This window comes from Elgaria multicarinata, chromosome 6, assembly GCF_023053635.1.
Source record: "Elgaria multicarinata webbii isolate HBS135686 ecotype San Diego chromosome 6, rElgMul1.1.pri, whole genome shotgun sequence".
Classification (NCBI taxonomy): Eukaryota; Metazoa; Chordata; class Lepidosauria; order Squamata; family Anguidae; genus Elgaria; species Elgaria multicarinata.
In genome coordinates this window covers 74,069,914-74,094,055 of record NC_086176.1, presented here as the reverse complement: position 1 = coordinate 74,094,055, position 24,142 = coordinate 74,069,914, and the positions used below count along the sequence as shown (strand labels likewise).

Genomic DNA, 24,142 nt, shown 5'->3' with positions numbered 1-24,142 from the left:
CTCTTTTCCGCTGAAGCTTCCACAGGCGACGCCACCACCGGCGACTTCTGCTGCAGGGGCGGCAACAGCAGCAGAACCCGGTGGAGCCCGCCGACTTCAATCCAGTCCGGCCGAGAAAACAGACTGCACTTGCCGTCTAACGCCGCAGGAGGCGGCTACATTAGCGCGCCGGTTGGCTGGGGCTTCTCAGGCTCCGTGCGCCCGCCGGGTGGCGGCGGCGGCAAGCGGGCTGAGCAGTCGTCGTCGTGGTGTGGGGAACTGCAGCCAGCGAGAAACGCGCCACTGAACTTTGTGTCTCGCGCGCGCCTGCCCTGACTCTCCCTTCTTGCTGGCTGAGGCCGTCGGCTCACTCGCTCCCACTGGACGCGCAACCTCGCGTCGGGGCTGGTTAGAGGCGGACTGATTGGTTAGGAGAATGACAAGCACGTGCGGCGCCGTGAAGCCGCCGGCCCGCAAAGAAGTGCGGAGGGGGCGGGGAAGTCTCTTAATGGACCAGCAGCGTCAAGGGGGACCGTTTGCACGCGGACGTGGAAAGGTGGAGGGGTTCCGGGACTGGGATCGTGGGGTTGGCAGGAGCGTTTCTCGCCCATGCCCACATCAGAAGGCTGCATGACAGAAGAAAAATACAGGGTCAACTTGTATTCGCACGGCCATGGTAGAGCTAGAAAGGTGAAAGGTGGGCGTCCGTATCGTCTCTCCGATTTTCCTGTCGCTCACTTGTCATTCTGATTGGCTCTTAAAAGCTCCACTGGACAATGGAAGCAGGTGCAGCGCAAGAAAAGTTTGCCCTGGGGAATGTGGTGTTCATACATCTCAAAGTATACTGGCTGAAAGTGGGCAAGCTGAAAGTACGTTTGCTGAAGCAGCTGAGTTAACTCTGGCATTAAAGCAAGGCCTGGTAGTGCGTTGGGTAGTATGTCAGGAGACTCACACGTTACACTTTTAAAAAATACTCTAGCCAACAAAAAAATGGACTTCTGTGACACATTTTAGAGTGTTAGGCTAGGGAAGCCCGAGTTCAAATATTCACTCTGCCATGAAACTCCCTGGGTGACCTTGGACCAGTCATTAACAGCACAATCCTGTGCATGTTTGCTTTGAAGTGAGTCTCGCTATTTTCAATGGGGCTTACTCCCAGGTAAGTGTGTATAGAATTGCAGCCTAAATCTCTTATCCCAACCTACCTCACAGTGTTGTTGTGAAGATCAAATGAGGGTAACCGTAGATGATGCCTGAAGGCCTTTGAAGTAGAGTAGAATAAAAATGTCATAAATAAATAAATCCCTAGTGTGCTGCTTCTTACAATACACATGTCAGGAATTTGTTCTGAAAGTAGATCTTAAGGGCTTCCATGATAGGCATAGAAAAACAAATGCTTCTCCCAAAATTGTGGGAGGCCTGGCTGAATGGAATAGACTGGGGGTGTGGAGGGGATCCCTGAAAATCAGACAGAAGCAACTTCTCAATCCTCTGTGTAGCATTTTTTGTGGTTGGGAGGGGCTATTATGGGGTGGAGAGAGCAGAGCCAGTCTGCTTCCACCAGCCTAGTTGAACCTGTGCCTACACCTGCCTCCAACCTGTGATCTCTGATCATCACCTGATCCATTTTATCATCAGTCTTTGGTATTCAGTCTTTCAAGAACCCTGTGTTATATCTGTATGCTGTCCTGAGATCTTAATGATATAGGGCGGGATACAAATGTTTTAAATAAATAAATAAAATACAGCTTGCCATTAAGAGTTATCCAGCAGAAGGGAAAATATTGGTGGGGCAAGTTTGGACTCTCATAATCATCAAGGATCTTAAGGGTGCAATCCTATGCATGTTTAGACAGGAAAAAGTCCTACAACTCCCAACATTCCCAGTGCTGGAAGTTGTAGGACTTTTTCTGTCTAAACATGCATAGGGTTGCATCCTAAAAGAGATTCACGAGGAACCCACTTGCCTTAGAATTGCAAGCTCTCTTAGTGTTTGAACCTAGTTGTCTTTGTGGAAGCTGGATGCAGTGGAAAAAGCAGAGAGCTAACTTGCTGGGTCAGCAGCTGCAATTCCAGCCATCTGTCATTGCAGCCAGCAGTGTTTTGAGAATAAGACCAAGGGTAGGGGGAAATGCAAAGGAGATGCAAGTTCATTTTTCAGGGCAGCACTTTTGTCACAACCAAAGCCTCCTTTCTTATCCCTGCCAGTGCAAGTGGGTTATATGGCTCCCAAATGGCTTATCTAATGTTACATCATGTTATTCTGCCTTCATCCCCAGCTGCAATCACAATTATGAACAATGAGTCATGGTATGAAAATAAAAACTTTATCATAAATTGTAGATATCGGCTTCATTGGGATTATACTTATCTTTTCAGGGAGGTTGGGAAGCAAGGGACATGCAGCATTTTTATTTAGTCTAAAAAGGCATTTTCCTATTTATAGCAGCACAAATGTCATCATCTTTTTCATTGCACAGAAATGTGCCCAGTCCTGGATGTCCAACCTGTTCCGCATGATTGCCTTGAGCTGCTGCGATGCAAAGCTACGTATTTCCAGTTCTTCTACAGCTGTCCTGACAAACCCTGAACAGGTTTGTTTGTTCAGAAGAAAGGCTGGGATTTTACAAATAGGGGCTACTATTCTCAGGGAAAGGATCAGGAATTCCAGGCACGCATCTCCGTGTAAATCTCATTTGACTGAAAGCCCTGGAACAGCTCACTTTTCAGCCCTGCATCCAGCTTGTCTGGGAGCGCTTGATTCACATTCTGTGCCTCCAGCAACGTGTTCACATAATGTGCTCTTTCTAACCGAAACAGAAAGTTCCTGAACGCAATCCCTATTAATAGGAACGAAGACCACAGCCTTTCCCAACCTGACACCCTGCAGATGTGTTTGGACTGCAACCCTCCTCATTCCCAGCCAGCATGGCTAATGGGGGTGACGGGAGTTGCAGTCCAAGCACATTTACAGGGCACCAAATTGGGGAAAGCTCAACTAAGAGGAAAGGCATCTACTACTCAAAAAACCTGCACCAGTCAGAATGAAACACCACCTGAATTAGTGGGGATGGAAACGTAGAGAATATACTCTTCCTGATCTAATTCAGAACTGGTGATTTTTTTAAAAAAAGCATAGTTTATTACTTACTTTGAATATCCATCTAATCCTTCCAACAATTTTGCAATTTCATGTTGAATGACAATAAATGGAAGCAATACTTAGAATAATAAAGCTCAACTAAAAACTTTTCTTTTTCCTAAAGCTTTTAAAACTTGATGTTGTGCAGACTTCTACTGTTACTTTCTACTGTTAGTTTTTCCCTACCCTGTGCCTGCTTACCCTACCCTGTACCTGTTTGCATTCTCTTCCCCTCCTTATTGTTTCACTATGATTTTATTAGATTGTAAGCCTATGCGGCAGGGTCTTGCTATTTACTGTTTTACTCTGTACAGCACCATGTACATTGATGGTGCTATATAAATAAATAATAATAATAATAATAATAATAATAATAAAAGTGTCCCAAGCACAGATTCAGCAGCCCAAAGGCAGAAATTCACATTTCCTGTGTGATTAGTTGTAGGATCAGGAGGCAATTGTGAGACAGCCAGAGAATGAGCCAATGAAGAGTATTTGCTGATCAAAAAGCCTCTCCAACATACAAGAGAAACATTAAAAACTCGACATTCCCAATAACTCTAGAAATATAGTGGGTTGTGTTTGATCCTGGAATGGATCCTGGATATGTTTCCAGGGATTTACTAATTGCTGAGGAGCTGGAGGAATCAGAAGACTCAGCAGAAAACTTAAAGGTCAACGTTGCACCTGGACATTGATGTCATGATTGAATAATTGGTGACTTGATTGTTTCAATTAAGGGATTGCAAGCAGTTGCATCATTGTACAGTTAGCCTATAAAAAGGATTGTATTCCCATGTACATGTATCAGATATCAGAAATGATGTATCAGAAATGATCACTCTATGAGAGCTGTATTGACTGACTGTATGTAAGTATTTGTATTTGTGATTGCCATAACTAAATTATATTTTTATATGCCAGTAAAGGTTTGTTTAAACCTACTGAAAGTCTCAGTCTTAATCTGTGTCTGTGCTGACTTTGCTGGAAACCACTGCAAAACTCTGTTATAAGGTTATTGGCCAGAAGCCCAGTCTGGCAATAACTAAAATAAGGTTGTAAATATTAGACCAACATATCCCAATAGGTTGGATCCAGGATCTGCCTTCCACAAGACGAAGAGCTCTGCTTGCAGAAGTTCCCTCCACCCAATGTTTGGGGATCACACACAAGCTACAGCTTGGCCCATTCAGCAGAGTCTCCCGATTCTCTGTGTAGCATTTTCAAGGGGCTAAAAGGGCTGCTGTGGAAGGAGGAGGTGGGGAAGTCCACTTTTGCAGCTGCTCACACTTAAATCTGGATTCAGAGCCCTGCATGCAGATGGAGTTCCCATTCAGGAGATACAAGCCAGGTCAAGACCCTGGTGGAGCCTGAGGGAAGTTTTATTTCCATCTACTCTCCAAGGCCTAAGCAGATTGTGTGCTGCTCTGGTAGCTGCGCTGACACAACTGGAACAATCTAGGCATGGGGCATGCAAGGGACACCAGTCTATTTCCTTTTAGGCAACAAGCCTATGCATGCTTACCTGGTATACATGACATCACTTGTTTCAATGACTAGCATTTGAATGTGTCAGTCACCTCTATAGAAATCTTTTATTTTACTGTTACTGAGTGATGAACATGCAAGTGTTAATTCAGCCTGAGCTGTATTCAGGGAGTCGAGTTCTTGCTGCAGTCTCTTGACAAGCAATTTGTCAAGAGGGAGAGGGAGAAAAACATGCCTTCTTGAAGAAGGTGCAGAAGCTAGCTGAGAGCTACAAGGCAAGGTAGAAAGCCTATGTTTTAGAACAGCTTTCCCCAACCTGGTGCCCTCCAGAGGTGTTGGGACTACAACCCCCATAATTGGCTGTAGGTTTATGGGAGTTGTAGTCCAGCACTCCTGGAGGGCACCAGATCGCTGAAGACTGATTTATGCTCTTGTGTGGGCAAAAACTAGAGCCATTAACTGCTTAAAGAAATCTTAATCATATGAATTCATGAGTTTTATTCAATAAAATTATCACATAAATTTGTATGCAAATAACACTAATAGTTCTGAAATTCTCTCTTGTTTTAGGTGGGGTGTACATAAATTGCAGCAGGTGCTATCTTCTAAGAGGCTGCCATGTTAGACATGGCCAGTCACAAAATACCCATTTCCCAGAAATCAGACTGGTGAAGCTAAACATTGCGATCCCAAACCATGTAAGGCTTTATAGGTCAAAACCAACTCTTTGAACTGGGCTTGGAAACGTACAGGTAGCCAGTGTACATGGGCCAGAATCGATGTTCCATGTTCATACCTCCTGATTCCTACTTTCAATTTGGCCACCACATTTTGCACAAGCTGCAGCTTCTGAATTGGGGGTTAGGGGAGGGGAGGGGTCATCCAGGACAGGTCGTTGTCTGAATTAACTCCAGTTTATTATTACCCCTCATCCCGTCTATTCTGGCAGCCAGGCACTGATCTAGCACATCCACAGCATCACCTGATGTGGATGAAAAGGAAAAGAGCTGCATGTCACCCACATACTAGTAACAACACACTGCGAAACTCTTGATGACCCCACACAACAATTTCATGTAGAAGTTAAATAATATGGTGGACAAAACAGACCACTGCAAAACCCCATGCTAGAGAATCCATGGGACTGAGCAATATCCCCCAAACATCACCTTCTGCAGCCATCCAGCCATCCAAGTAGGAGTGAAGTTGCTGCAATACAGTACCTCCCACTCCCAACTCAGTCACCCCACAAGGATACCATGGTCGATGGTATTAAAGCCTCTGAGAAATCAAGGAGAATTAACAAGGTCACTCTCTCTCTCTGTCTCTCTCCTAAAATAGGTCATCATACATGATGACCAAGGCTTTTTCAATGTCAAAACCTGGCCTGAACCCTGACTAAAATGGATTGAGATAACTGGTCTCATCCAGGAGTGTCTAGGGCCACAGCTAGACCTAAGGTTTTCTCCTGGGATCATCCAGGTTTCGCCCCTGCCTGAGCACTGGATCCCCTGTGTGTCACCTAGATGAACAGATTTGACCCCTGGACGATCCAGGGATAAACCTTAGGTCTAGCTATGGCCTAGGAGTTAGTTGACAAACACCTGCTCAAGAACCTGCCCAGAAAAGGAACATTTGCCACTGGCCTAAACTTCCAGGTCCACTCCCACTGCCTAATTTAGTAGCATTGTGATCTGGATCCAAATTACATTTGCAACTGTTCCTTGAGGGTTTCCTATATTGGGAGACTCTTGCCTGGTAATATCCAGTAGTATCTAGGCATAGTTACGCAGTAACATCTAGAGATTTTCAACATCTATAACTTTTCCAGAACTTACAAGAGACCACTGAAGTTAATGAAAGTCTTTCCATTAACTGTATAGGTTTTGGGTTCAGGACTCAAATATAATTTTATAGAGAGAATGACTGCCAAACACCATTCAGCCACCACACTTCAGATTGCTGTAAATACAGCTGGGATGGACATACTATACTCTCATGTTTAATGTATGTGTCTGTTAGCTGACTTGCCATTTATCTGAGAAGTTTTATCTTTGCAACCAAATATGGGTTGGTTGGCTGGGATCACTATAAACCTTTTGTGCCAAAGCTAAATACCTGTCAGAATTTTAAGTTATCTGCATAAACATAAGAAATGAGCACTACAATCCTCTCACATGATTTCTCTAGTTGCTTTGGGTACAGCATACTTATCTTTCTTCACAACATATGGCTAAGCAATAACCACATAGTCCTAGACTTTGTATTTAAGAATGGTAACAAATGGTAAAAGTGTTTGCAATGAGTGAACAGATGCCAAAACATCTGGCCCCGTTGGAGACTTGAAGAGTTATTTCTTTGCTCATTATGGATATGGATTTGATTGTGTCTTCCCTCCACCACATTTTAGCTTATTGTGTTTTGCTTTAGGCACCTTATTAAAGATTGTAAATATGCTGCTGAAATGAGATCTTCAGAAGTGAGTTTTGCTGATGCATTAAATGTGCAGGACAAGACTATGCTTTTAATTAGAAGGAAGTCCCACTGAGTTCATAAGATTGCAGCTTTTAAATGGATAAAATAGTTCAAAATCCAATCTGATACATGTTTGAGGGATTATAACATTTTAAAGGAAGCTGTGAATGAGATAAGGAAAATGATCAGAAATTATTGTTCAGATACAATATGTTCCTGGGGTGTTAACAGTGAGGGAGATCTGTTGCCTTCATGTCCAAGTCACTGTATAAATAGGATGCTGGACCAGATGGTTTTGGGTCTTATCTAGGAGAGTTCTAATGTTAATACTATCATAAAATATCTCCACGACTCTCAAGAGCTTCGGCTATGGGGTGGTATATAAATGCAACAAATAAATATAAAGAAAATTCTTTGACACAAACCACCAATATATGCATACATGCAGCATAGAAAAGGCATAGTGGTGCCAGGGGTGAGAAGCTTAGATCTAGGCCATGGCTAGACCTGCCAATATCCCAGGGATCACCCCAGGATCATGCCTGTGCATTCACATGATGCACAAGGGATCCTGGGAGCAGGGAGGGATGATCCCTCCCTTTTGGCATAGACTTTTTCCCTGCTTTTTCCACGGTCTTGGGATGATCCCGAGACCGCGGAAAGTGTGGGCAGTCATCGCGGGTTGTCCCGGCTCCTTGCGAGTAACTGCGAGGAGCCAGGAGCTGGGCATGGGGCACAGAGCTCCTCAGAGGGTGGGGTGGGGGTAGCAGGGTTTTTTTTAAAAAAAAAAATACTTACATTTTGTGATTGAGCACTTCTGCGGTCCTCCTTTAAGAAAAACAATGTCAGGTGTGACGTTCTCTTCCTCCTAGGACGTCTCGCGCCATGTGTAGACAGAGGGGGAGATCTCACGATAACCATATCGCAAGATCCTCCCTCCTCCATCATGCTAGACCTGTAGGACTAGCCACGGCCTTTAAAGGGCTCCTGTACTTTAAATGTTGGATAATTTAGAGGGGGAGTTGTGTTAGATCGTTGCAGCAAAACCGACAGAGTCTTGTGCATCTTTAAGACCAAGGGCAGGATCCAACGGGGCCCTTGCACAGGCGGCCCCTAGCACCTGACGGCACTGATGTAGCGCTTCCAGGTGTGTTTCCCATGCTACTTGAGCTTTATTCTGCTTTTAAAAAGTTCGGAGATAACCTGATACAAAAGGTAATGTGAGATATCAGCAATGTGTATTGACAGCATTGTGCTATAATACAGCCACTAGATTGTGCTGTATAATGAAAAAGATTAAATAGTGCCAAGAAAGGAGATTTTCTATTCAAATTACATTTCTGCATGTGAAGGAATTCACCTGAAGCAGAAAGCCCCAGTAAGGGATATCAACCTGGTGTGGTAAAGCCCAGTGAGATTGGTCCAGTATCAGAGGTAGTAAGCCTATATACACCAGTTACTGGGGAACATGTGTGGGAGGGTGCTATTGTACCTGTGTCCTGTTTGTGGGTCCCTGGTTGAGTAGACAAGGGGATAGAGTTAATATCTAGGTGTGGTTCCTGTATCTGCACCTCTGTTACACAGTCAGTTGTAGGTGAGAAGCTGTTTCAGGTTGTGGGGACTATCTGTAAGCAAGTACAAGCCTACCACCTCAAAACCTGTGAAAGAGAAGTGTCATTGTCCAGGCTGTAGATCATTAATATGTTTAAGCGGTTTTCGCGGGAAACTGTATGTGACAATAGCTGATTTTCTGTTATTTTCTCTTCTCAATCTGTCCTGTAGTGCATTGTTCCTGGGTAGCAGTCTGGCCTTCTTGATCTGCTTTTTTAACTTCATTGGGTATGTATTCTAGTCTGAGGAAAGTCTAATTTAAACCAGTAAATTATGAGTATCTGTCCAACATGTCTGAATACATACAGTTGTATTGGAGGGCTTGGATGTGGACAGTGGATTTTGTGATCTCTTCTAGTAGAAACTGGAAGCATGTACATGTGTAGTGCTCAGCAGGTTTCCAATATAAGGTAGTGCTTTATATCCATTATGTAGTTGCACACTCATGCCCAGAAAAAGAAACTGTTGTGTTAGCTGTTCTATATTCTGGTGGATGGTGGGATGAAAGTTATTGAGTTGCTAGTGGAACTTCATCAGGGTTTCCCGTCCACAAGTCCATATAATAATAATGTTCCCAATGAATCTCAGAGAATAGGCTTTTGGGGACATGAGCTGAGAAAGCATTGTTCTAAGTCAGCCATGAAGATATGGCCATACAGTGGGGCCACACACCAGTACTCACAGCGGTGCAATTGATCTGAAGATATATGTTCTCCCCAAAGCTGATGAAGTTGTGCATAAGTTTGGCAGAGTTTGGAGATATGCTGTGCCACCATCAGTGATGATTTTCCTGATGGCTTTTAGTATATCTCTGTGGGAATTTTACTGTAAAGGGCCTCAGCATCCATGGTAGCTAGGACAGTTTTTTCTGTGATATTGTCAATGGATTGTATTTTTCTCAGTGGTATCCCATATGTAACTTGGAATGTTAGCAGCATATGATCTGAAACTAGATATCATATAACCAGACACTCCACTGTAATTGTACCAATGTCCAGGATAATTCCATTAGTTTCTCCTACTACTTTAGGTCAAGACATGTATGTTTGAGAGCAAGGTTTTGGATTTCTCTTAGGCTCCAATGTCGGAGCTGTCTGCAACAGAAGATAGGAATGCTCTGCAAATGAAGCAATAATACTGTGCATCGTTATATAGATAACTATATAATGTTTTGATACAAGAGCTGAAAACAGAAACATACAGATCTGCTTCTGTTGATCTACAATGATTACTTGTTCACTTAATATATGGCATAATGTAAAGGACACTGAACTTTCATCTCTGGGGACAATAGCTTATGTCAGAAAATTAAGGTATTGATAATGATCTTACAAGAAAATGGTTCAATTATTTGCAGAATTAACAGTAAATTTTAGAGTAGCCATGTTCATCTATTGTAGCGGTCTGGATCAGCTAATTCCCATTCATTTTTAAAAAAGGGGGGATCCCAGACCAGTAGACTCCAAAACAATATGTTTTCTTATACTAAGATGTGTGTGTTTATATTCATTGTGCTTTGAAAAGCTCTATATTGAAGCTTCCAAAGCAATTTTGTTTTGAAGTGAGATGTTGAAACCAACCAAGCTGCACATAATTTTAATACATCTAATTCCATATTTCTTCTTAAGTAGAATGATTTTCAGGTAACATATACACTGCAGTGATTCAAGCTAGAACTATAAATTGAAGTGCATTGAAAAATCTATACTGATTCACTTAAGACTGGTTTCCAAGAAGACTCCCTGACTTTTGATTTTAAGTTGGAAAGAGGAGTGATAAAACAATTGTGTGGTGTTCTATTTTAAGAGTCAGTGGCACTCTTTCATTAGACAGAAGGGCAAGTGCTTTGGGCAATTTCACACATTAGTCTCAAATCGCCTTTGAGCCTCTCGCAGCCAATGTATGTTAACTTCTTGCTAGTTAATTTCCACCAGAAAGGTTACAAACTTATATGCACTTCTCAAAGAGAAATCATCATTGAACTCAAAGGAACTTTCTTCTGAACAGACATGAATAGGTAGTGGAGGCTAGTGGCTCCAATGTCAGCGGGGTGGCAAATCAGAATTGGGTTTCAGCCGGAAGCGGGTTTCAGTGTGAACCTTTGATAGCTCCTTTAGAGTTCTGACTGGTTCCAACTGAAACCCAGAATGGATTCACCGGCCCACTAACATTGGAGCCACCAGCCTCCACTGTGTATAGAGTTACAGTGTAAATGGAAAGATCATAGGTTATTTAAATGATATTTTAAGAATAATAGTTTGGATCCAATAGCGTTCTGCCAGCAGAAGGGAAACTGCTGGTAGCATGGAGCTCTCCCTCTCCCCTCATCCCAGAGCTCCCCAAATCTGATCTGAAGAGTTGGGTGACACTCTGGAGCAGATCTGTGGTATACACAGAGGCTGCAGGGTGGAGGAGAGGATGGGGAAGTCCTGTTGTATGAATGAAAGTCCACTCGCACAAGACTGGCCCCAAGCCAACGTGTTTCAATTTACTCAGACATGTCTTTCCAGACTAATTATCATAAAAGTTAATGTGTTTAATATAGTGAAGAAAATAGTTTATAATTTCATTTATTTCATTTATATGGGCCACCCAATAACCATGCTCTCTGGGCTGTTCAGGAACATTAAAAACAAGATTAAAATGCAATGAAGATAAAGCAACAAATCGCAGCATAAAGTTGTCAGCAAACCAGTTTCACAGCATACCTCTTAATACTGAACAGATAAGCAGCGGACATCTAGCCTATGAAACAACAGGATGGGATGGTTATAAAATGGTCTAAACATGCATTAAAACATCTACAATTTACTAATGGAATCTTATTCAAAAGGCATCCAATATTTTGGGGGGTATGGAAAAACATTTTTGAAAATTCCTTTCAGTGTCATTATGGCAGGATTGCATTGTTATCCCAAATGCATTTCTCAGACTTCCACAACTGACTCATTGGGATGCAAGGGATTTATATCTGCAGCATTAGGGTTATTCTATTGTGTATTGTGACTTTGCCACTGCACATATCCTCCGCTAATACACAAAAATAATCCCAATAATTGAAAAAAGAAAGAAAATGAAAACATGATGCTCTCATCTTTTGGGGATTAACCTAGCTTGGGAGCAATATTCCCTCTCTTTCATCAGCATTACTGCTGCAAGGAATAAGCCCTTTGGGGAAATGTTGTTCAGAATGATACACCAAGTACAAGAAGCATATTTGTTTTCTATAAGCCAAATGAAAACAGCAGTTGATGCCCCCCCTCAAAAAATTCACTCATACCACTTTTGAACTCAATTGAACTTTTAGTTTATTTCTTTTGTTACAATTGTAGGGTGACCATATGAAAAGGAGGACAGGGCTCCTGTATCTTTAATAGCTGTATAGAAAAAGGAATTTCAGCAGGTGTCATTTATATGCATATAGCACCTGGTGAAATTGCCACTTTATCACAACAGTTAAAGCTGCAGGAGCCCTGCCCTCTTCTGTATCTGGTCAAGAGGGCAGGGCTCCTGCAGCTTTAACTGTTGTGATGAAGAGGGAATTTCACCATGTTGAATGATTTTAAAGCTGGTGTAATATGGTCACCCCTAGGTCACCCCAACCTGGCTGCCATATTTTGAACTAGCTGTAGTTTCTGGACTAGGTACAAAGGTAGCCCTATGTGCAGTGCATTGCAGAAGTCGAGCCTCAAAGTTACCAGTGCATGCACTACTGTCTTTAGGTCTTCTAATATAATCCCAATAATTGAAAAAAGAACGAAAATGAAAACATGATGCTCTCATCTTTGGAGGATTAACCTAGCTTGGAAGCAATGTTCCCTCTCTTTCATCAGCATCACTGCTGCAAGGAATAAGCCTTTTGGGGGTAATTCTAGGAAGGGGTGCAGCTAGTGTATCAGTGAAAACTGATAGTAGGCACTCCTGGCCATCGCATCTATCTGGGATGTCATTTGGAGCAACGGATCCAGAAGCACCCCCAAGCTGCAAATGCATTCTTTCAGGGGGAGTGTAACCCCATCCAGAACTGGTTGACACATCTCCAAACCCAGGTTAGGGCCCTTGACAGTAAGCACCTCCATCTTGTCTGGATTCAGCTTTTTTTCCTCATTCAGCCCATTACCGCGTCCAAGCATTCATTCAGAGGAGACACACTATCCTTAGCTGATGCTGTTGTCGGAGGCATAGAGAAATATATTGGGGTGTCATCAGCATACTAATACCACCCTGTCCCATGCCTCCAGAGGATCTCTTCCAGCGGTTTCATGTAGATATTGAACAGCATTGGGGATAGGATGGCTCCTTGTGGTACACCATACAACAGCTTCTTCTTTGAGGAGCAGCTATCCCCAAGCATCACCATTTGGAACTTACCTGAGAGGCAGGACCAGAACCACTGGAGCACAGTGCCCCCGATTCCCAAATCTCCCAGGTGTTCCAGAAGGATGCCATGGTCAATGGTATCGAAAGCTGCTGAGAGGTCCAAAAGTACCAGCAGGGACACACTCCCCCTGTCAATACCTTTGCAAAGATCATCCATTAAGGCGACCATAGCAGTCTCAATTCCGTATCCTGCTCTGAAGCCAGTATTCCCCAGCCAGCCATACCAGCTGGGAAATGCTGGGAGTTGTAGGGCTTATTCTGTCTAAACATACATAGGATTGTGCCCTAATTGCCCAGTTTCTCCCTCCACCTACCTACAACCCTCCCAACTTGATGTGGTTCATCACATGAGGCTGAAATCCCACATCCTTAGTTGGGTATTCTGTTTCTGGAGTCTTTGCCATATTGAGTTTGACTTCTTTATATGGGGCGAACACATGGAGGACTTCTGTTCTTGACAGGTTCTATATGTTTCATTTTACATCCACTAGATGGCACTGTGATTATAGTGCTACACTGTCATTTCACACAGGCAATAGATCAAATAATGTCCCTTATTGCCTTAACTCTGGTTTTTTGAAAGTGGGATAAACCTAATAAGCCACAAGAGGGGCCCTGGAGGTTGATGTCTTGTAAAGGAACTGCTAACTTCCGTGAATAACCATTCTTGATCACATGATATAAGCCCCATGTGGAGAAGCTCAAATGTTTTTTACTCTTGTGTTTTCACTTGGTGCACATTGCTTCTTACAGATCGATCCTTATGGAAAAGAGACAAGGGGTGGGGTGAGGAGAAAGGACAGAAAAGGTAGGAAAAGTAGGATAGATTTTTATTGGCTTGCAGGCCTACCCAGCTGATATTGGCACAAGTCTTTTATTTCACCTGGAATAAAAGGCTAAGAAAAGGGAAACAAGAGAAGTGGAAATTGGAGCAAGAAAAAGAAGCATGGAGGAAAGAAGGGATTTAAGGTAACTGGAGGAACCAGGGAGCATGAGAAGGCCATCAGGTAACAGAAAAGGAAGCTAGAGCTGGTACTTTTTCAGAAAACCAGAAACACTCTCCCACTATTTGTAGAAGACAAAATATAGATTACAATTCATTTTGTCCTGACATTTATGGCTGTAAGACTGATTCCCAAAGCCCTGATTTGATTATGTGTCAGAGAGAGAGACAGACAGACAGAAAGCATTTGGTTTCTGAACTTTCACAATGAGACATGACATGTTAAATTTGTTTCCCTGTTATTTAATAGATGTAGCAAGTAAAATAAAATTGTAAATCCACTTTAAATGTGAACCGTTCTGTATCACCTCCAGGATAAAATGAATCTGTATGCAGTTATACACACAGAAACTTTGGGATGGGTGAACATTTCATTTCTATTTGTTTTTGATAAGAATGACCAAAATGTGTGCAATTTTTCATATCCCAGGTGGAAAGAATTTGAAATTTACAAAACTAGAATGCAGGAGAAAGTAATACTCACAGATTCTTCCATCCCTACACAAACCTGGAGGAACTCACCCAGTGTTCAAAAGCAGCATGGAGGCCTGCTATAAGTGTGGCATCAGTCATGACATAAATTTCTGTCCAGTGTATGGGAAGGAATGCAGAAAATGTGGCAAACTTAATCATTTTGCTAAAATGTATAAAACCAAAGACAGGAAAATTCAAGGCAGACAGATATTTTCAATAGAAGAAACCACTAAAAATACTCATGATTTCTTCATTGGTACATTGAATTCTACAGCTCTGGAAGTTGAATGGTGTGTGGATTTTGTCATAAATGATCACATGTACGTGACTTTTAAAATTGACACAGGGGCACAGGCTAATGCTATGTCTTTAAAAACATAAAAAGCCTGGCAAGTGGAACCAGTTCATTGTTCAAATACCAAATTAATAACCTACTCTGGAGAAAGACTGCAAGAATCTGATGAATTTAATCTGGATTGCAAGTATAAAGATAAAAGAGTTCAGTTGGAATTTGAAATTGTAGACTTTGATACACAAACCGTACTGGGTCTACAGGTTGTGACTAATTGAAAAGTGCCAGAAGGTCAGTCAACCAAGAAGAAGAGAAGAGTAGTCGTTGTGGGAGACTCCCTGCTGCATGGGATTGAAACCCAAGTATGTCATGAAGACCCATGGATTTGCCAGGTATGCTGTCTCCCTGGAGCACAGATTAAAGATGTGACTGAAGGGTTTCCGAAGCTCATAAAGCCCACTGACACATATCCTTTTCTTCACATATCCTGATGTCGCCAAGCGGAGCTACGAAGAAATCATGTCAGACTTTGAAGCTCTTGGAAGGAAACTCAAGAACTTTGGGACCCAGATAGTTTTCTCATCCATCCTCCCTGTTGTTGGAAGAGGATTAGAAAGGGAAAGAAAAATACTCCAGATGAATGACTGGCTACAAAGGTGATGCTGACGTGAGTTTTGGATTCTGGGACCACGGGTTACACTACTTGGAAGATGGACTGCTGGCAAGTGATGGGTTGCACCCCACAAGGGCTAAATTTGAATTAATACACCTTTTAATGTATCAAAATCAACCATTACAAATGAACTGAGCATAACTACCTTCACATGTCTTGCTGTATCAGTTCTTGTCTATTTTGTGATATTTCCAAAGTGAGTGAAATTAATCACATGTAGCCATCACAAAGCTGAGTTAGTCACAATCATATTGTGGCAATTATAAAATCTCAAAGAGTCACTAGTACCCTTTTCATGCATCTTTAGCATGCCCAAATTCAACAGCTGCACTTTTCCCCATCTCTGTTTTTCCAAGGTGGGAAAAGTTCAACCAGCTAAATTTCTCCTGGTTGCACAGCTGTTAAAAAATCAGGTGTCCTACCTGGAAAAGTAATTGTCCTAAATTGGCAGTTTTATTTTTGATTTCTTTTTTGCTTTCATGTTTATTCTATTGCTTGAACTTGTACCTTCTACTTTAGCCTTATAAGATCTCTATTTTATAAGTGAGAACAACAGCAGGCACCAGATTTATTCCCCAAATCCAATAGTTTATCATTACAACCTACTAGGAAAATCTATGGCAGAAAAACCTGGATTGGAAAGGGAGAAAAACAAGTGCAACGTAACCGTGAATTATCCAAGAGCACTGGTCCTTCTGGTTGTGTATGTATGTGTAGATCATGCAGGCCCAAGTATATAGTCTTCTACTGAAAAAGTGGAACTATTCCTCCCAGAATAGCCTGTTTGCGATGAGCCTTCTAACTTGCCTCTTAAAGATAGCCAACAGGAAGGCATCAAAGTAGCTAAAAAACAAAAGTGAGAGAAAAATCACTTATTTATTTTTGTGTCAGTCTGCCAAATGTTTCAGAGATAAACTCATTTCGCAGAGGCTACTAAAAACATATTATAATTTTATACATATACTTCCAAAAAATAAGGGACAAAAATACTATAGAATAATTAACTGCACCCATTCACAAATGCATTATAAACTTTCAACACAAGGATATTCACAAATAAAACTAATAAATTAAAAACCCTCATATACAATGTATGTCTAAGTAATTAAAATAACACAATAAACACAACTGCCCAATAAAACAAAGACTATGTTATTTGCACTAGTCAAAACTCCGCCTGGCACCTACACTGTACTCCTTTCGTCGCCAACTGAAGACCTTTTTATTCTCTCAGTATTTTAACACTTAATTTTAACTTAAATTTAAATTTTACTGTTCTAATTCTGTATTTTAATCTTATATCAATTTCTGCTGCGTGGTTTTATCCTGGTTGTGCTTTTTATACTGTATTTTGTATTTTATACTGTATTTTATACTGTTTTTAGACTATTGGTTGTTTTATTATGGTTTTAATTTTTGTGAACCGCCCAGAGAACTTCAGCTATTGGGCTGTCTCAAAATGTAATAAATAAATAAATAAATAAAATTGTCACTGCACATTCACATGACTCTAAAGCACCCGCCTATATCTTAAACATAGATGCAAACATTTCCCTCTAGGGTTCATCTCAAAAAACTAAAACCCTGAGTTCACTCCCCAGGGATTATCACTAATCTCTGTTTTTATAATTTAAGGGCGGGTGGTGGTGGGCAGGATCCAAAACACAATCATAATAAGGGAAGAAATTATATCTTCTCATTCATTCCTCCTGGAAACAAACCCCCAGGCTTCAAGATCCACTGGATTTCTTTCTTGATGACATTTTTTTCAACTTCCTGAACCACCTGTTCCTGAGAGGTGAATGAGAAGCCCTACAGGGTTCAAATGCAAGGCACAGAATAAAAACACACATATTTAAATGTTATATTCATGCTACAGTGTGACACACGCAGCGCTTAGCTTTCCTGTACACCTCCCTGCCTGAAAGCACTGTAGGCATTCTGGTTGCCTAGAGACAGAAGTAAACAAAAGAATCTTGGTGACAAGAGTGCTAAATCCTGTGGAACCTATTTGCTGCTCTTCATGACAAATCAAGAAAAAAACACAATGCTGCAAAGCCTCCTCTTTTGATTTGTCGCTCCAAAACGAAGTACAGTAGTTCCATCAAGAATTTTACCATCAGGTATTGGTAGTTCTGATATTTTTAGCAAGGCGCCAGGCAAACTAGAAGAGGAAAGAAATGGCTACTGCAGGAAGATGTCAGGTTGTCTTAGTTTGGAGTCAGCTTGTTGTGGCACTGAAAATGTGAATGTGACCAGTTTAAAGCTTTTTAAAAGACAGATGACAAGTGTCAAAGACAAGGTAAAATGCTCGCTTAAGAGTTCTGTTGTGATTTTCAAAGATTGGATGCACTCACAGGAATTCAAAAGTTGCAACGGTATGCGGAAGAGGGAATAATTGTCATAATCCACTGTCTAGAAAGACAAATTGTGTTGAGCAGTATCTTGTATTATTTGACTAGGTTTGCTTATTGTTTGTGTTTAATAAATTTATAGCATATATAAGTAGGGCAATTTCTCTGATTTTGTTTTAGTTCTATAGTCCTAAGAAACTGGAATTTTCATGTCACTTCTCTCATTTGGGATTTGAATCTCTCTCTCATTGAACAATGCTGAATTATATGTGTAGGTTTAGTCCTAAGTACGCTTTGGCTGTCTAAGTGAAATAACATTTCTACAACATTTTGTATTATTCATATCATACCTGTGCCAGATGTTGAAAAATTGCTAATTGCTCTGGAAATTGCTGGAGTTGCCAATCAACTGATGACACATTTTTTTCACATATGATGGGATCATAGGACAGTGAAAATAATATTGGCCAAAACCCTTAAAGGGTATTAAAGAGCTATAAAATCCACTGTAGAATTCATTAGTAATTATGTTAAAAAGGTAATCTAAGAAGAAAACATTGTGAACTAGTTAGGATTTTGTTAATGACAACCAATGTATCATTGGCAAAATGTGAAAAGAATACCCAAATCTCTAATCTGGCCAAGAGGTTGAGATGATTTTAGGAATGAGTTAATATGCTTCAGATTTTATTTATTTATTTACTACATTTCTATACAACCCTATAGCCAAAGATCTCTGGGCGGTTCACAAAAATTAAAGCCACAAAACATAACATAAAATACAAAATAAAATATAATGGCTTAAAACTGCAATTTAAAAGTGCAACCAGAGTAAAACCTAGCAGCAGTGCAGAGATTTAAAATGCAACAGCAGAGCTGAAAACTGGAATGCTAAAATGCTAAAAATGCTTGGGGGGGAAAAGTCTTCACCTGGCACCATAAAGAGTACAACATAGGCACCGGATGAACCTCATTCTATAACTAGAGTGCCACAGCAGAAAAGGCCCTTTTCCTGGTATTATTTATTTATTTATTTATTTATTTATATAGCGCCATCAGTGTACATGGTGCTGTACAGAGTAAAACAGTAAATAGCAAGATCCTGCCGCATAGGCTTACATTCTAATAAAATCTTAATAAAACAATGAGGGGAAGAGAATGCACCAAACAGGCACAGGGTAGGGTAAAAGTAGCAGTATAAAGTCAGAACAAAATCAAGTTTTAAAAGCTTTAGGAAAAAGAAAAGTTTTTAGCTGAGCTTTAAAAGCTGCGATTGAACTTGTGGATCTCAGATGTTCTGGAAGAGCGTTCCAGGCGTAAGGGGCAGCAGAAGAAAATGGACGAAGCCGAGCAAGGGAAGTAGAGACCCTTGGGCAGGCGAGAAGCATGGCCTCAGAGGAGCGGAGAGCACGAGCGGGGCAATAGTGTGAGATGAGAGAGGAGAGAGAGGAAGGAGCTAGACAGTGAAAAGCTTTGTAGGTCAACAGGAGAAGTTTATATTGGATTCTGAAGTGAATTGGAAGCCAATGAAGAGATTTCAGAAGTGGAGTAACATGGTCAGAGCGGCGAGCCAAGAAGATGATCTTAGCAGCAGAGTGGTGAACAGAAACCAACGGACTGATGTGAGAAGAAGGAAGGCCAGTGAGAAGAAGGTTGCAGTAGTCCAACCGAGAAATAACCAATGCTTATCACTTCTTATGGCAGAGGCTCCCAAAGAAGGATCCCAGAAGAAAACCTTAGTGTCAGTGCATGTACATGTGGGAGGAGATGTTTATGGGACAGGAAAATACATTGAGGCTTTTTTCCTATTTCATTAATAATTGGAATAAAGATAAACCAGAAGAGATTGTACAAAAAGCAGATTAGCTATGAATTATCATCATCATCATCATTATCATCATCATTATGTCTTTCCTGCCTTCAGGTCACAAATCCTTCTTCAGTAGGTTACAACAAAATATTGTATTTAATGTTGTTCCCCGCCTCGATCCAGAGGGAGGGGCGGGTAAGAAATAAATAAATAAATAAATTATTATTATTATTATTATTATTATTATTATTATTATTATTCAATAAAGATAGTTAAAACAATACCAAATTGAACATTAAAACACAACAGGATGAACAAAAAAGAGTGAAAGTATATTCAGACCAGTCCCACTCAATAAATGTGCTGCTTTCTGCAATCCATTCTGAATCTCTCTGAAAATAAGAGTTCCATATGACATAAGCACTCATATATGATTTATGATTACATTGCTGTTTTTTTAACCTTGATATTTTGTGTGATTAATTTTGCTTAATTTAATACTGTTGGGGGGAGGAGGAGAAATACACATCATATTGCTATTTCAGGCACATCCATGAAACTCATAATACTAGTACTTTAATCCAGTTCTTCCCTGCCTTCAAGGCCATAGAGTTCTCAAGGAGGCTTAACAATACAATTCAAGTAAACATATTAATAAAATCATACCAAATATAAACAATGTAAAATATAAACATACATTTCAATAAAACATACATTCCAAAATATCCATCAGGAGTGAATACTATAATTTTCTTTTCAAATTACAAGCCAAGCAGAATAGACAAGTTTCAAAAACTCTCAAAAGCAGCCATATGTGGGACAATCTACATATTTCTCTGGAGGGAAATCCAGAGGGCAGGGTTGGGCAACATGTGGGCTACATGTACCCCCCAGCCTTTCTTACACTCCCACACTACCAAAATTTGGCAGCGCAACAATGGCAAAAGAAGCTGCAGCAGCTATTTCACCCTGTTTTAAAGAAAAATTGCACACCTGGAAGTCGTGACAGGGAGGTGTGTGGTCCCATTGGGTTCAGGGGAGGGGGAGAAGTTGGCCCCTAGACCTCCAGAAGTTGTCCACCCCTATCATAGGGTAAGGGCCACTACTGAAAAGGCCCTATCTGTGGTGCCCATCAACCTTACATGGTGGCTGGCCAACAAGCAGGGCACCTAAAGATTATTCTGGATTAGCCCAGGAGAACTAGCAGGGTTGCACTCTCTCTGTTCATACCCCAGTGTAAGTCATCGACAAGGGCAACCAAGTTGTTTCTATCCCAAAGCTAAGCCTGAATCTAGAATGGAGTGGATCCAAATAATGAGTATCCTCCATGACTACCTGGATTTGAGAACCCAACACCTGCTCCAGAACCTTGCTTAAAAATGTAAGGTTAGATTATCAGGCAATAGTTATGTTAGATTAGGGGTGTGGGTGTGTGTGTGTGTGTGTGTGTGTGTGTGTGTGTCATCTAGATTTGCTTTTTTCGGGAAGGCCTAAGCCCCAACTCCTTAAGTGTAGAAGACCCCACTCCCTTCCTCAAAGAAGGTTTTATTACTGCTGAGATCAAACATACAGCCCTAGAAGACTTTAAAAGCCAAGATGGGCAAACATACAAGCGGCAGGCCTCAGTCCTTCAAGAAGCTTGTTCACACCCTCAGGCTGCACAATATCAGCACTGTATTATCAGAGAGACATTTGCTATCAGTATTGAAAAACAAAAGATGCACAGAAACAAGAAACCAACTAAAGCTGTTTCTCTCCTCCCCCAAGCAATCTCTAATGCTGGGAATGCAAATAAAGATGCTTGCTGAAGCCCCATTAAGCAATGTACATATATTCCTTAGAGAGAATAAAATAGTAAAAATAGCTACAGCATGGGAAAATCCAAAAGACTTTATTTATTTATTTACAATATTTATATACCACTCCATATCTAAAATATAATCTGGAGCAGTGAACATAAGAAATAAAACAGTAAGAAGTTAAGATTAAAACAGTATATTAAAATTGTTCAATTTAAAACAGAATACCAATTAAAAATGGTGGCTAGTCAGTTAAGGAATGCTTCCTGGAAAAGAACTGTTTTCAGGGGGTGCAGGAAGCAGCACAGTGTTGGCGCATGCCTGGACTCTATGGGGCACAGAATTCCCCCCAAAAAGAGGCCACCACACTAAAGGTTCTTCTCCTCGTGGACTCCAGTCGGGCCGTAGGCCCATGTAGAACCACCAGGATCATTCCCTATAATGACCTCAGTGACCAGGCAGGTTGGTATATTACACCTTGTAGGAGATTAAACCATCCTTTTGCAAAATATTTCTCTATGGGAGGACTTCATGTCAGTATCATACCATATTATAACCTCCTCCATTGCACAGATAAACAAGGAACAAGGATAAGCAAATCTAACAGTACGAAAGGAGCGTCGTTGACTTCCCATTCAACCACATACAGACATTAGCCTAGTCACCAATTCAAATGCTATAAATCAAAGATCACTGTAACACCCCCTTCAGATGTTCAGTTTTTGTAAGCACGGATAGGGTGGAAGAGCTGAGTACTTCAGCCCCACTTCCTTCACGTCCAACCTCCCTGTTGGTTAAGCAGGAAATTGAAAGAGGCAGCAACAGCTAGGCCTACAACCAAAGCTTTATTGAAACTGAAAGTGGAAGACCCCACTAAGCTTAGAGCTGTTCCCTTGTGACTAGTTTCCCCCAGAGAGTCTGTTGTCAATTTCAGTTCCACTAATCAGAGCTCCATGAGATCAGAACCCCGCCTTACCAGCACTATTGCAGAGCTTCCCGATTAACATGGGGAGGTTGCATGTGGAGGGAGTATGGCAAGAATGCACCTTCCATGGCACCTTCCACACTTATAAAAACGGAATACCTGAAGACGCTTTATGTTTCACTAATTCAGGTTGCCCAAGTTCTGTCATGAGCCATGGAAATGGAATGTTGAGCTCATGGCATCACCTAGGAAACAGCAAGACCAGTTCTAAGCATCATTCAAAGTTGGATAACAGCCTGAGTTGTTCAGTACGAAGCTGTACACCTACTGTTGGGTTTACAGAACTACAGCTCCTTAGTCTGAGGTAAGACACTTATCTAAACTATTTTATGACAGTTCAATTTGCAATCCTCATGATATGTAGTGCATTATAGATATTGTAGTATTCATTATCAGAAGTCTTTTCTGTAAGTACTATGCAGAAATAAATCTAATTATGTTATTATCTTTTTCGTCTGCTGCCCCTTACGCCTGGAACGCTCTTCCAGAACACTTGAGAACTACAAACTCAATCACTGCTTTTAAAACTCAGCTAAAAACTTTTCTTTTCCCTATAGCCTTCAAACATTGAGTTTGTTCTGACTCTATACTGTTAGCTTCACCCTACCCGGTGCCTGTTTACACTTCCCTGTGCCTGTTTGCATTCTCCTTCCCTCTTTATTGTTTACTACAACTTATTAGATTGTAAGCCTATGCGGCAGGGTCTTGCTATTTACTGTGTTATCTGTACAGCACCATGTACATTGATGGTGCTATATAAATAAATAAATAATAATAATAATAATTAGCATTTCTCTCTATATGCCATCATTACGAATAGTATGTTACTACTAGTAATAATGTCATATAGAGATCCATCACACCAGCAGTTTAACACACTCTCACCATGTCTGGTATCTGGATTTGCAGCACAGGACTCACATGACATCGCCTCTGTCCTGCTCACTTTTTGCCACTTTTCCTCTGTTTTGTGTATTATTTTGGTGTGAGGAAAATCTAGATTACTTTCCCAAAGCGGATTTAATGTGCCCTTAAGCCTCTATGTATTGCTGTCCTCTTGCTTTTTCCTTTGTTGGGTGTGTGTGCTTTGAATGCAGTCTTGCTGATGAAAGGGGATGGCGGGGCGGTTCTCCTCCTCCAGCATGCCTTGTCGAACAAACAGACTTGTACTTAGTCAGTTGAATGGACTTTTTACTGTTCCAACCCCACCCTCATTGCCTGCAGAAATGGAGCCCAGCTGATGAAACATTAAATCAGTAAATCGCCAGACAACAAAGCCAGAGCAAAGGGTGGAGGGAGAGCCCACGCCTGTCCGATTACCACAACCAATGAACTGAGGGGGGCAGGAGAAGGGGTGGGGTGGAGTGGAAAGGCAAACAAGCGAAAGGGAGGTTTCACAGTGCAGCACAATACCACAAACCCATGTGAAAGGAACCTTTACCTTGACATGCTTATGAAACAGAGGTAAAAAACATGGAGACAAACCAAGGGAAAAAATAGGTGTGATGGACCCCATAGAGAACAAAACCCCCAATAATAGAAATACTAGTAACTGTTCTTTGTGAAGTGCCATTTATATAGATGGCACAACTGTAATAATAACAACAATAATAGCAGTATGCTAGACACTATGTTCTAGAACAGGGGAGGGCAACTTTCGAAGGTCTTGGGGCTATT

The 24,142-nt window shown here is 41.2% G+C and overlaps 1 protein-coding gene across 1 annotated transcript in view; it reads left to right on the top strand.

Moving 5' to 3' along the window:
- Window positions 1–17,592: 17,592 nt before the first annotated feature.
- The window catches only part of FAM81B (family with sequence similarity 81 member B), a 33,118-nt gene continuing 26,568 nt past the window's right edge, over window positions 17,593–24,142 (top strand). Inside the window, exons 1-2 of the mRNA XM_063128620.1 lie at window positions 17,593–17,640; window positions 22,595–22,769. The gene's annotated coding sequence lies outside the window, so the exon portion shown is untranslated. The remainder of the gene's footprint in view (window positions 17,641–22,594; window positions 22,770–24,142) is intronic.